The sequence below is a fragment of the Podarcis cretensis genome, assembly GCF_951804945.1.
Source record: "Podarcis cretensis genome assembly, chromosome: 3".
Lineage (NCBI taxonomy): Eukaryota > Metazoa > Chordata > Lepidosauria > Squamata > Lacertidae > Podarcis > Podarcis cretensis.
The window spans coordinates 7,254,022-7,267,405 of NC_137172.1; the positions used below are offsets into that span (position 1 = coordinate 7,254,022).

At 41.7% G+C, this 13,384-nt stretch overlaps 1 long non-coding RNA gene across 1 annotated transcript; it reads left to right on the top strand.

Annotated features, from left to right (window-relative positions):
- Positions 1-2,497: 2,497 nt before the first annotated feature.
- LOC307213227 lies at positions 2,498-9,495 on the top strand. The gene is made up of 2 exons (XR_013837445.1): positions 2,498-2,663; positions 9,232-9,495. It is a non-coding gene; the product is annotated as an uncharacterized lncRNA (long non-coding RNA).
- Positions 9,496-13,384: the final 3,889 nt, after the last annotated feature.

The following is a 13,384-nucleotide window of genomic DNA, read 5'->3' on the forward strand; positions in this document are numbered from 1 at the left end:
GAGACCTTGGGGTCATGGTAGATAGCTCAAGGAAGATGTTGACCCAGTTGGTGAAAAATGCAAATTCTGAGCTAGGGATTGTTAGGGAAGCCATGGGAAATAAAACTGCCAATATCGTAAGCTTTGTTCTGTGCATGACAGCGCCTAATGCCTCCCCCCACCCCCGGGAAACAGTGTCTGGAAAGTGGTGCGGCAGTCATATCCCATATCCTTCTTAGACTCTTGAGGGTTCTTGCAAGATCAGGACAAACCTTTCTCCTGGCAGCACTTTCTGGAGCTACAAGGCATGGGGTGGCCTTCTCTAGTGGGGAGGCTGGTAGGTGGCACCCACCCTCTTTAATGTTTCTGGCCTGTGGCAGTCTTCTTCCCCATATGTCCCAGGGGACTGTCTGACAAAGGCAAGACAGCCCATGTTAGACCCCCATATTGTGACCCACCCGTACCCTCCAATATTTCACAAATGAAAATAGGGATGTCCTATTTAACCATAACCATAACCATAACCATAACCATAACCATAACCATAACCATAACCATAACCATAACCATAACCATAACCATAACCATAACCATAATATGCTTATTTATACCCTGTCCATCTGACTGGGCTGCCCCAGCCAATCTGGGCAGCTTCCAACACATATAAAAACATAATGAGAAGAAGAAGAAGAAGAGGAAGAAGAAGAAGAAGAAGAAGAAGAAGAAGAAGAAGAAGAAGAAGAAGAAGAAGAAGAAGAATAGTAGTAGTAGTAGTAGTTTGGATTTGATATCCCACTTTATCACTACCTGAAGGAGTCTCAAAGCGGCTAACATTCTCCTTTCCCTTCCTCCCCCACAACAAACACTCTGTGAGGTGAGTGGAGCTGAGAGACTTCAGAGAAGTGTGACTGGCCCAAGGTCACCCAGCAGCTGCATGTGGAGGAGCGCAGACGCGTACCCGGTTCGCCAGATTACAAGTCCACCGCTCTTAACCACTACACCACACTGGCTTTAAAGGATTAAACATTTAAAAACTTTCCCATACAGGGTTGCCTTCAGATGTCTTCTGAAAGTTTGTATACTTACTTATCTCCTTGGCTTGGGGGGCTCACATAACTCCATACCCTCCAATATTTCTCCAATGAAAATAGGGATGTCCTAAGGAGAATAGGGACATTCCGGGATCAAATCAGAAACCAAAATGGCTTCCCAAAATCAGGGACTATTCCAGGAAAATAGGGACACTTGGAGGGTCAGCCTATCACAGTAGTATGTTGGAACTACAATCAAGGAAAATGTCTATGTGACTGGTGTAGATAAGCCCATGATTGAAGAAGTCCTGTGCACGACTTAGGTTCCTATGCCTTGAGGGCAGGGTTATATAGATTTCCCTTCATAAAAATCCAGCTTAACCCCCCTGGAACCGAGGAAGATGATCCCCCAACTGAGTCACTTGGGCATGTCCCACGTTCCAGTATTAACAGTATGGTGGTAGTTGAGCTGCGGTGTCACAGTAACTCCTTTTGGTGAAAATGTTACAGGGCAGAATCAGCATAGTAATTAGGAGACCCTGATGGGAAGGATTAGCTTTGGCACACGCTAAGCTCATGGTTGAAACATCTGCTTGGCTGGAATCTCCCACTCCAATCATCAAGCAAGAGCTTGACTTGCCCCATGACGGAGTTCAATGCTGGGTGGTTCTCAACAAGGGAGTTGGGACATTTCCCAGCCACAACGGAGTCCCATTCCCTCAGTGAAGGCTGAGTGGAATGAGGCATTTATCCTTGTCCTACTGCCATGCAAACCTGCTTGTGTCTGATAGTCTGTGAAGTTTAGGACAGTTTTGACCCAACACCTCATGTTCTGTTTCAGTGCTTTCACCACTCTCAAGGGGCCACAGAATGCAGCTGCTTGGGCAAGGCCATTATTCAGGTCTATGCTGTCCAGTCAAAGACAACTATGGGGTGTGATGCTCATCTTGCATTTCAGGCCAAGGGAGCCCCTTCCAATTCTTTGAAGTCTATGTTCAAGGTTCTTGGGCCCAAACTACCTTCTGGACTTTCTGATTCCTAATGTTCCACTTCGCTCACTGGTATCTTCTGATAGGGCACTTTTACCCTTTGGTGCTTCATTGATATAGTTGCACAATTGTGGGCTTTTAATTCCCTACTCCACCCCAGTGCAGTTCATAACCTTTTAAATAAATGCCCCCAACTCCTATCTTATTGCATATACTATTTGACAACTGCATAAAGCCGTCAGATTAAAATGTTTGGGTGATGCATTTATTCTTGGTCCTCCACTGTGTTGCAAAGGATCACCATGACTATAATTGCCCAATAAACAGGAAATTCTCCCACATTATTTATTATCCAGGTGGGGTTTTTGACAGATGTTTGCAGGATGTTTGCCCTGCGGCTATTTATTCCACAACTGAGAAGTTTACTGATCATAAACTTGCTGGCCCACTGCCACAAAATTCTGTATAAATAAAGGGTTTCTGCAATCTCGTCCTTCAACCATTCTTCAGCCTTGCTCTTCTCTTCTGCAATTCTGAGATCCCAGCCAATTGTGCACCATGAAGACTGCTTTCGTTCTCTTGGCTTTGGCCTTCTTGGTTTTCCAGGCAACGGCTAAGCCAAATCCTGATGTTTTAGCAGAAGATGATGCCCAAATGCCAGCAGGTGAGTAGAATTAAGCAAAAACTTATCCCTCCCCCTTTCTCTTTCTTTCCCCTCCTCTTGCAATAGTGTGCCCATATCATTGTGGTTCCTTCACCTTTCCAATGTGTTTCTTTTCTCATGCCCTCAATCTCCTGCATCTGCTGGCTTCTACCACTAGGTCTAGAGTTGAAGGGCATATGGCAGGTCCCACAGATTCTTACATTAGCTGTTTCCAGAATCCTGTCTCTTCACCCAGCCAAAGGCCGGTTGATTTGCACACAAGAAGACACAGCATATACACAAAAGCATATCAGCACAAGTAGATAATCAGGTACCACTGCAGCAGGAAGGTTAACCGTGTTTCTGTATGCTGTGGCAATCATCATGGTTTCCCATTGCACCAGAAGCGGTTTAGTCATGCTGGCCACATGATCCAGAAAGCTGTCTGCAGAGAAATGCCGGGTCTATCAGCCTGAAATGCGACATGAGGGTCACACCCATAGTCGCCTTTGACTGGACTTAACCGCCCAGGGGTCCTTTACCTTTACCTGTAAGCATGGCTTGAATTCAAGCTGAGGAAGCAAAGACTCCAGAGCAGGTCTGAGTGTACTTTCAATCCTTCCCTTTAATTTGAATCACCAATGCTTGGTGATGAACAGTTGTTGTTGTTTTTTTAAAATAATATTTATTCAAGATATTATAGGTTACAAAAAGGAAAAAGAGAAAAAATAAAAATAAAAAAGACAATAAAAACACAATCATTTAAAAAAGAAAAAAGCAAAGCAAACCTTTACATGACTTTCTTCCTTTAGTTATTTCCTTGACCTCCTCACACCTCCCATTTTTGTATTCTAATTCAAGCTGTTGTTTCAGCAAATCCTTCCAACCTTGTTTTTATCTTAATAATTTGTTTTAAAGTTCTGTAATTTTGCATTCTCTCTTTCGTCAATTCATTTTTACTTAATCCTTTATGTCATTTCTGCCAAAACCACATAATTTCTTTTTCAAACCTCTTTCTAACAAAATCCTTAATTTTACAATATTTTTAAAAATCACTTTTACTTTATCCAATCTTAACTCTCATCCAAACCTATATATCCATACTTATTCTTGAAACATTTCCCTAAGGTCGAAAAAAGATTCCCTTCCACGAATTTCCCAACTCTCATAAAAAAAAGAAAAACAAAAAAGCAAATTATATTATATACACTTTGAGTTCCCCATTTCCATTCCACCAGACCCCCTCCCCGGTTTCGGTCCCCAGCAAAAGTCCATCAATCTCATAAAACCATCAACCCGGAGATCTTAAATCCGAGGCTCTTAAATCTCTTTCATGTCCCCTCTGCCAGTCTTTTTGATAGTCTTTAGTATTAAAAGCCAGATCTTGGGGAAGCTCCAACCCAACAGCGTCCACATTCCTTCCTGCCAAACCTCCATGGTTGAAAATAGGGCCTATAAGATATTCCAAATCTTGTTTCATACTCCTTTCAAATCCAAAGGCCCCCAAAACTCCAACCTCCACCTGTGTCAGATTTGTAATCCAAAGGTCATCTAGTCTCCACATAAAGTGATCTCTCCATCTTTGATTTTCCAATTCAGGCCAGGCTTCCATCTTCAAAAATTTACTTCTCCTTGTTGCCATCATGTCAGGCCTCAAATTGTAGTCCACCGTTTCCATCTGTAGGGTTACAGCTCCCCCTTTCTTCGCATCCATCACAACATAATTCTCCTTCTCAAATTTTCTGGTTTGTTCAGTTGAAGGAGGTTCCTGTGCCAGGTTCTTATCAGGTTCCTTACTAGTACCCACTCTTGTTCCCAAAGTTGTAACATTTATAGTCAAAACATTTATCTGGCCTTGCAGCTTTCCCAAGAGAAAGAATGTCCTGTTTAATTCAAATTCAATTTCCTTCCCGACCGCCATCCTTAAACAGTCCAAGGTCAGAAAACAATTTCTCAGCTAGTCCTTAAAACAATGTCCCAAAGCTCCCTCTAGAGGGATTCAAGTTCCTTTCACTCTTTTCAGCAGAAACCCAAAAGTCCCATACGTTAAATTGTAACAGTCCTTCCTTCTTTTTAAACGTAAACTTGTAACAAAGATAGACAATAGAAACAATAGAATCAAAGTCCTCTTTTATATCTTGACAGCTAGCTTGACAGCTGTCAAATTGATCTATTCATCATCAACGGGCTCTCACGGACCACTCCCAGGTCCAGGGGGGTGGCACATCAAATCCCAAATTTGTTCTTCTCCTGCAGGCTCCCCTGCTTCCAAGAAGAAAAATTCCTGCTAATTTCAACCAGTAGAATGGCCAGCAGTTGGCCAGCACCACCTATCTGTCAAAAGTGGTCCAGTTCTCCCTTCGGCAGCACGTATACTAAAATTGGAACGATATAGAGAAGATTAGCAAAAGTGGTCCAGTTCTGCATCTCAGCCACTGACTGCTGGATCTAGTTTCTTTCATATAGACCCATTCCAATATGGCTTCAGGTTTGGGCATGACACCAAAAACACTTTGGTCACCCTGACTGATGACTTTTATCAGAAGTGGGGTGGTTCTACACCAGAGTTTTGCAAACATGGGTCTCCAGCTGTTTTTGGACTACAATTCCCATCTTCCCAAGCCACTGTTTCTGCTAGCTAGGGATGATGGGAGTTGTAGCCCCAAAACAGCTGGAGACCCAAGGTTGGGACACCCTGGTCTACTTTATTGACTCTCCTTAACTTCTCAGTGGCTTTCAGTACCATGGACCTAGAGCAGCTCTGAGAACGGAGGATTAGGGGCACAACGTTGCAGTGTCTCCACTCCTCTCTTTTTTTTTTTTAATATTTTTATTAAGTTTTGCATAACTATATTTCACAGACATACAACAGACAAAAGTAAATGAAATAAACATAAAAAGAAAAGAAAAAAAGAAAAGAAAAAGAACATAAAATACGTACAACATAAACAACACAATTTTAACAACACAACATTAATTTTACAACTTAAACAACACAACATTAATTTTACAACAACATTGATCGACTTCCCTTTATCTCGATTTCGGATAATGTTATCTTAATTATCTTTCTGCTGTATCTATTCCAAAATAAAATTTATAACGTAGTAAGCATTATCTCATGCCTACTGTGATTTTTTTTTTTTAAATATATCTATATATCTGATTAACATTTTGATTTTCCCCTTGTCTCTATTTCCATATATATTCTAAATTTATCCCATTCATTACTAAATTTTGTACTTTTTTGATTTCTTATTTTCTGAGTCAATTTTGCCAATTCTAAGTAATCCATTAATTTAAATTGCCACTCCTTTAATGTTGGGGTTTTTGCTGTTTTCCAGTACTGTGCTATGAGGGTTCTAGCGGCCACTGTTGCGTATTGAAGAAGGGTTCTATCTTCTTCTTTAATATCTTTGCCAATTATCCCCAGCAGGAAGGTTTCAGGTTTTTTAACAAACGTATATTTGAAAATTTTTTTTAATTCATTATAGATAGATTCCCAGAATTTTTTGAGAATCTCGCACGTCCACCACATGTGAATAAATTCGCCCTCTTTACTCTTACATTTCCAACACAGTTTGTCGCCTGTTCTATAAATTTTATGCAATTTTATCGGCGTTATGTACCATCTGTACATCATCTTGTACATATTTTCCTTAAGTGTCGTGCATGCTGAAAAGTTCATATCTTTACACCATAAAGCCTTCCATTTATCAAACTCTATATTATACCCTAGATCTACCGCCCACCTCACCATCACCTCCTTTACTTCCTCATCCTTGGTGTCCCACTCAAGCAACTGGTTATACATTTTTGATAGTAATTTTGTTTTACTTTCTATTATTTCAATCTGGAATCTAGATTTTTTCTCATTTATTCCAATCTTTTTATCTTCCGTCCACATAGAATTTATTTGATGATATTGAATCCAACCAGTCAACTTATTTTTTATTTCTTCGTATGGTCTAATCCTCCACCCGGATTCTGTTTTGGTTAATAAGTCCTCATACGTCCATCGTTCCCCCTCAATGTTTAATTTTTTAATTGTTAAAATATCAATTGGTGATAGCTACCAGGGTGTCTTCTGCTCCAGCAATTTTTTATTCCTTTCCCAGACTTCCAATAGTGGCCCTCTGAAAATATGATTAGAAAAACCTTTATGAACCCTTCCCTTATCTCGCCATAGATAAGCGTGCCAACCGAATCTTAAGTTAAACCCCTCTAGATCTAACATCTCTCTATTTTTGATGACGATCCAGTCTTTTACCCAACAAAGACATGCGGCCTCATAATATAACCTCAGATTTGGGACCGCAAGACCCCCCCTATCTCTTTGGTCTGTAAGCAATTTAAATTTAATTCTGGGTCTTTTTCCCTGCCAAATAAATTTGGAAAGTAGTCTCTGCCATTCTTTAAAAATTGCAATTCCCCTAATTATTGGAATGTTCTGGAATAAGAAGAGTAATTTGGGTAATAAGCTCATTTTAATTGCCGCCATTCTGCCCAACCACGAGAGGTGTAATCTGTTCCATATATCCAAGTCCTTCATTATCTCTTTCCATGTTTTCTTATAATTATTTTCCATCAAATTTATATTTTTCATAGTTATCCAAATTCCAAGATATTTTACTTTTTTGGTTATTTTAATTCCAGTTTGTCTTTCAAGCTCATTTATGATGTCTTCTTTCATATTTTTAGTCATTATTTTGGTTTTTTCTTTGTTCAATTTAAATCCCGATAGTTTTCCAAATTCTTCTAGTAATTTTATGACTTTGCCGATGCTCTCCTTTGGTTCTTCCAATGACAACATAAGGTCATCTGCATATGTTTTCAATTTATGTTCATTCGCGCCGATTTTTATACCACGGATCTCTGGGGTTTTCCTTATCTTATTTGTAATTGTCTCTAAGACTATGATAAACAGCAGCGGAGACCCAAGGTTGGGACACCCTGGTCTACTTTATTGACTCTCCTTAACTTCTCAGTGGCTTTCAGTACCATGGACCTAGAGCAGCTCTGAGAACGGAGGATTAGGGGCACAACGTTGCAGTGTCTCCACTCCTCTCTTAAGGGCCACCAAGAAGGAATAGAACCGGGATGCTACCATTTAGACCTGTAGCATTGACACTGTGCGTTCCCTCAGTGTTCCATGTTGCCTCCCTTGCTGTTTAACATTTATGTGACACCACTGGGAGATGTGTTCCAGAGATCAGGATACCCAGCTCTCTCCCTCCATTCTATCTGAATCAGGAGAGCTGTGCAGGTGCTGGGCCAGTGTCTGGAGGCAGATGGGATGGGGGTCAATAAAGAGAAGCTGCATCCTTACGGTTATCTCTTGGATATGAGAATTTGGAAGACAGTTATTCTGGATGGGGCACCAGACCTCCTGACGGAGCAAGTGTGGTGCTCCTTCATTTTAGATGGGCAACGAGTGCCTATCCCCAGTAATCCCTGACAGTCTCTCATATACACTTTAATGAGCTCTGTGTGGATCTGACCTTGAAAGTGGTCCAGAAGTTGAGGCTGGCACAGAATACTGCAGCCCAGATGCAACGGGGCACCATTGGACAGGAACACATCCTTCACTGGCTGCCAGTGAGAGAACAGGTCTGATTCCAGGTAGTGACTAAGAATGATGGAGAAATTTCATTCAGTTAGCAGTTAAAGGTTTAGCTCCCTAATTCACACTTTCCTGGAAAATACACAAATGGAAACACAGCCATCCTTCAAAATTCACACATTACTCAATTTTGTTTTTAATATTTTTTTTATTAGGGTTTATAAAGAAAAATGCAAAGATTATCGTCAAATATCTTCTCTATTTTTGGTTCAAATGAAAACATTAATCTAGAGGGGGCAAAGAAAAAGAGAATAACAGAAAATACTGGGGTAAAGCATGTCTAAATAGGCAGATATTAATGAAAATGGCATGCAACAGGTACCATATTATGTAGAACTGCTTTGGAAAAATATCTGTCTTTGCTTGCAAAATATGTGTTTATTAGGAGAAAGCTGATGAATTTTCATGAGGACTTTTAAAAAATAAAATCTGCAAACTAGTATGGAAAGGTGGTAAATGGAACCTTGGTTTTTTTTTGGCGGGGGGGGGGGGCGGAAAATGAGGACTTCAGAGAAACTCAATTTGACCAACGCACTCAATGCTTTTTGCTGGCAACGAGGCTGAGATGTTGTTCAGAAAGAAACAAGATCTCTGACCATTCTGCAGAGTAGCCTTAATAAAACCTGTGCAGATGTTTACAACAGTATAACCAGCAACACCTGTGTAGGGGAGAGAAAGTCCATTGTTATATCATCGTCATCATTAATTTTATTTTGGTTAGACACTTTTCTTACTGCATAACTCAAAGAGCAGTTTACAGTAAAACCAATCCCCCAAAAACAATAAAAATGAAAACCAAAGCTAACAAAAAAAGGTAGGATCATATATTATGCTCTAATTTGGAAAACTTTACAGAAAAGCTGTGTCCGCTGTGTTAAAGTGAGATAAGACTAAGCTAAGCCAAGGAAAGGAGAGCTACCTGATATGCATGTTAAGGTCTTCTGCCTTTTCTTTTTTTTCCTGCAGAAGGTGTTCCCCGCCCAAGAAATGCCATGGTATGCAATGCTATGGGGGGAAATTGCCGTCCTGGATGCCATGTCAATGAGAAGCCTGTTGGAAAATGCTTTGCAAGTATGTATTGCTGTGTGGGATTCCAGTAGAGAACCTGATCAAGGGAGATGCAAGGAAGACCAACAGCGTACAATCGGAACAGAGGAAGAATCCAACTCCCAATCAAGATGGATTAATGCTAAACCTCTCTTTTTTGATTAAAACTGAGTTTGCTTCCAATTCAGTGGCTATCCAGTATTTTATTCTTCCTCAAAGCATTTGATCACTTACAGTTATCACTAGCACTAAACTACCATTGTTGCTGTGACTACTACTACAAACTCCCCCTGTGCCCCCAATTATCTGAAACAGTCACAATGTTCTTGATTTCTTGATATGATTTATTATACAGTGGTACCTCTGGATGCAAGGACGCAGGTGGCGCTGTGGGTTAAAGCCTCAGCGCCTAGGACTTGCCGATCGAAAGGTCGGCGGTTCGAATCCCTGCGGCGGGGTGCGCTCCCGCTGCTCGGTCCCAGCGCCTGCCAACCTAGCAGTTCGAAAGCACCTCCGGGTGCAAGTAGATAAATAGGGACCGCTTACCAGCGGGAAGGTAAACGGCGTTTCCGTGTGCGGCTCTGGCTCGCCAGAGCAGCGATGTCACGCTGGCCACGTGACCCAGAAGTGTCTCCGGACAGCGCTGGCCCCTGGCCTCTTAAGTGAGATGGGCGCACAACCCCAGAGTCTGTCAAGACTGGCCCGTACGGGCAGGGGTACCTTTACCTTTTACCTCTGGATGCAAACGGGATCCGTGCCAGAGCCCCATTCACATCTAGAAGCAAACGTAACTAGCGACGGCACGTCTGTGCACACGAGCATCGCTTTTAGCTGCTTCTGTGCGTGACGTCATTTTGAGCATCTGCGCATGTGCAAGCGGTGAAACCTGGAAGTAACACACTCTGTTACGTCCGGGTTGTCATGGAGCGCAACTCAATCGCGCTCAACATGAAGCATATTCAACTCAAGGTATGAAGATGTCTTCACCCCAGTTTGGTTCCCCTTTCTCACATACAAGCCCAACAAGACAACAACAAGAATCCCCCGACAGCATACAAATCAATCTGGCTAACCTGATTCAAAAATACACACTCACACCCCACTCTCACACAAAAACAACGCTCGCTACAGCCAGCCAAAGACAACTAACCACACGCTAAGCCACACCCAACCTCTCTCACCACCAAGGAAATACAAGAAGTGAATAGTAAGAAAACTCATACAGTAACGCTGACACATCCCCTCACACGCACTAAGTAGAATAATAGAAGCATAACCACCTCACCTGCCACTCCCCCTTTTTTCTTTCTTTTTCTTTTCTCTCTTCTTCTTCTTCCTAACTGCTTTAACCAATTCATAAACCAAGAACTTATCCATTGACCACTAATAATGAAACATGTGTTGCAGATATTTTCCCACATTTATTATGCTATTTTTGTCATATGCAAATGACATGAGAAAACGTGGTATACTTGTTTGTATAGCATTATTCTTGTTTATAAAACCCAATTTTAAAAAAGAAGTTTCACATGCAGGAGACAGAAGAATAAGTCTTGTCTGTGTATGCTGCAACAAGATACCCCCACCACTAGAAACATCCAAAAGGTGAAGAAAAGGAAAGACCTAATGGATCGAATGGTTGGAGCAAATCCCTTTTCATCCCTCAGGCGAGAGCTGACGGGAAAAACCCTTCTCCGTCTGAAGCTCTGGAGAGAGCTGTTGCCAGTCAGAGTAGACCATATTGGGCTAGGTAGGCAAAAAGCCTTTTACAAGGAAGCTGCCTGTCTTCCTAAAGTTGGGTAAACCTTCAGTCAAAAGCATTTCAAGAGCTTCTGAGTGGGCATTGAGAGCTGCCCTTCAAGAGCACTGGCACAGAGTTGACTCAATCCTGCTCCTAATTTATTGGTGCTTCGCCAGAAGAAAAAAAAAAAATTGAATAAATACCAGGGACTCCGCACACCTTTCCAGAAGTTGTGAGAACCTCTTGGGTTCTTTACTTCCATCAGAAATTGTGGACATATGCAGCTTACCTTTGAGTATGAAGGCCCTTCACCTTGTTTTTACTGTATAGTCCTCTTCTTGGTTCTCCATAGCCCAGCCAGGCTAGATTTGTGGTCTGCAGGCAGACTGAAAAAACAGCACAGATTCTGAGGCTGAGTGTGCTGCATATCAAGCAGATGTTAAGCTGAGGGGTTCTTTCAGAACAAATAGAGAAGGAGGAACCATGGGGTGTGTAAAAATCCTAGAAGGAATCAAATTTAGGAGGAGGGCTGTTGTTAGAGATGGGGGAGAAAATTGATTCAGTTCACATCTAAAGGCAAATCTAAAAACTTTGTGCTTTCTAAGGCAATATATTAGCTGAACCATGGCCATCCCTCAAAAGCAACACTTGTCTGCCTATACCAGAGTAAAATGTGCACACGTATGCATATATTGTTAATATATGAAACTGCATTATCTTAGGGCAAATGGCTTGCCAAAAATGTATGCATTGGGCAAAATTGCATGGAAATACATGTGCATTGGGATAAATTTGTAGCAAGATGCTGATGAATTTTCAGGAGGACTTGCCATTTCACAAACTGATATGGGAAAGTGGAGAACTGCATACAAGTTTTGGATAAGAAAAAGAAGAGGAGGAGAAAAAGCAGAATGGACAGATTTACCCATCTCTGGGTAAGCTAGGTTCTGGCAATATATTGACAGGATTTTATAGAAACATAAAATCTACCTAACATGGATCTGTCCAGCTTCATGGTTCATTCATTGGCCAGCTGTTATTAGCTTATATGAAGACAGAACATAGCTCTCAGGGGCAGCTGAGGCCATGTTACTGCCTGCTGCAATGGACAGGCTGGTGTCCTCTCCATACTACATGCAGAATCTTACAGGATTAGCACTTGAATCTTACTTTACACTGGTGCTGGGACCACACAAAGCATGAGGCTAACTTAGACTGCTGCTGTCTCTCCCCTGACAACAGAGGCAGCTGCCCTGTGCTGTCCAATGGGAGAGTTGGCCCCAAAAACATGTCCCCCAGTATTTTGCAGTTTCTCAGGGGGGAAATTGGTTGAAACTTGATCCCTGCATCTTTAGCTGTCAGACTGATGCAATGAATATATGGTGCACGGCTTATAGCAGGAAACAATTCATTCATTCTAACACCCCCAGCTCCACTGATTACAAAAGCCCCACCTTGCTCTCACCAGTTTCCCCAGTTTTAACAAAAAACATTTCAGGCGCCTTCTGAAAGATGTCCGCAGTTTAGGTATTGGTGAATCAATTGATGCTGAATTGCCTTGCTAAGGTGAGAACACAGAATCAGCATTTGAAAGAAGCACAATGCTAATCCCAGCAATTGTTGGATTAACTGTAAAGTGAAATAATTTCAGGTGGTTTCAACCAATAGTTGACAATGGATGTTTGATGTTGGCAGCAATCTCAGAACACTATTCTCCCCATTTCCTGGTATAAACTGTATAAATACCAGCAGTGCTTCCAGAGATTCTTTATCCTATATGTTGAGCCTTTTCCTTCCATTAGTATCGACGGTGCAGCAAATCTTCAATGATGAAGATGGTTTCCGTTCTCTTTACTGTTGCCTTCTTGGTCTTCCAGGTTCGCGCCAATCCCAAACCACCCTCCAAGGTTGAAGGGGAAGCCAAGGAGTTTCTCGAGTCTCGTGCTTATAAAGATGATGGGAAGTTGGGCTGAAGAAAAGCATTTCAATGTATCTATGTGGGGTTTATTGTCTGTTAGTCTGGTTGTAAGTTGCCTTGTGTTGTCCCAAGCAAGATGACGTGATGGACTAATTTAATTAATAAATTAACCCCCTGTAGTTATTGAGAGGTGAGAAAGAATTCTAGAATCCCACATGGATGTGCAATCCTAGGTTAGCTCAGCAATGGGGTTGCATAAAGAGAATTCTTTAGACTTACAAGCTCTAGCTGCCATGGACTTTCCAGCCTCGCAGGAAGGACCTAGGCAAACTGGTTCATTGCCCAGCTCATACTGGGATAAGGGAATGCATTCAGGTTCATTGCTTACTGAGTTGGACAGGACTGTGTGTTTT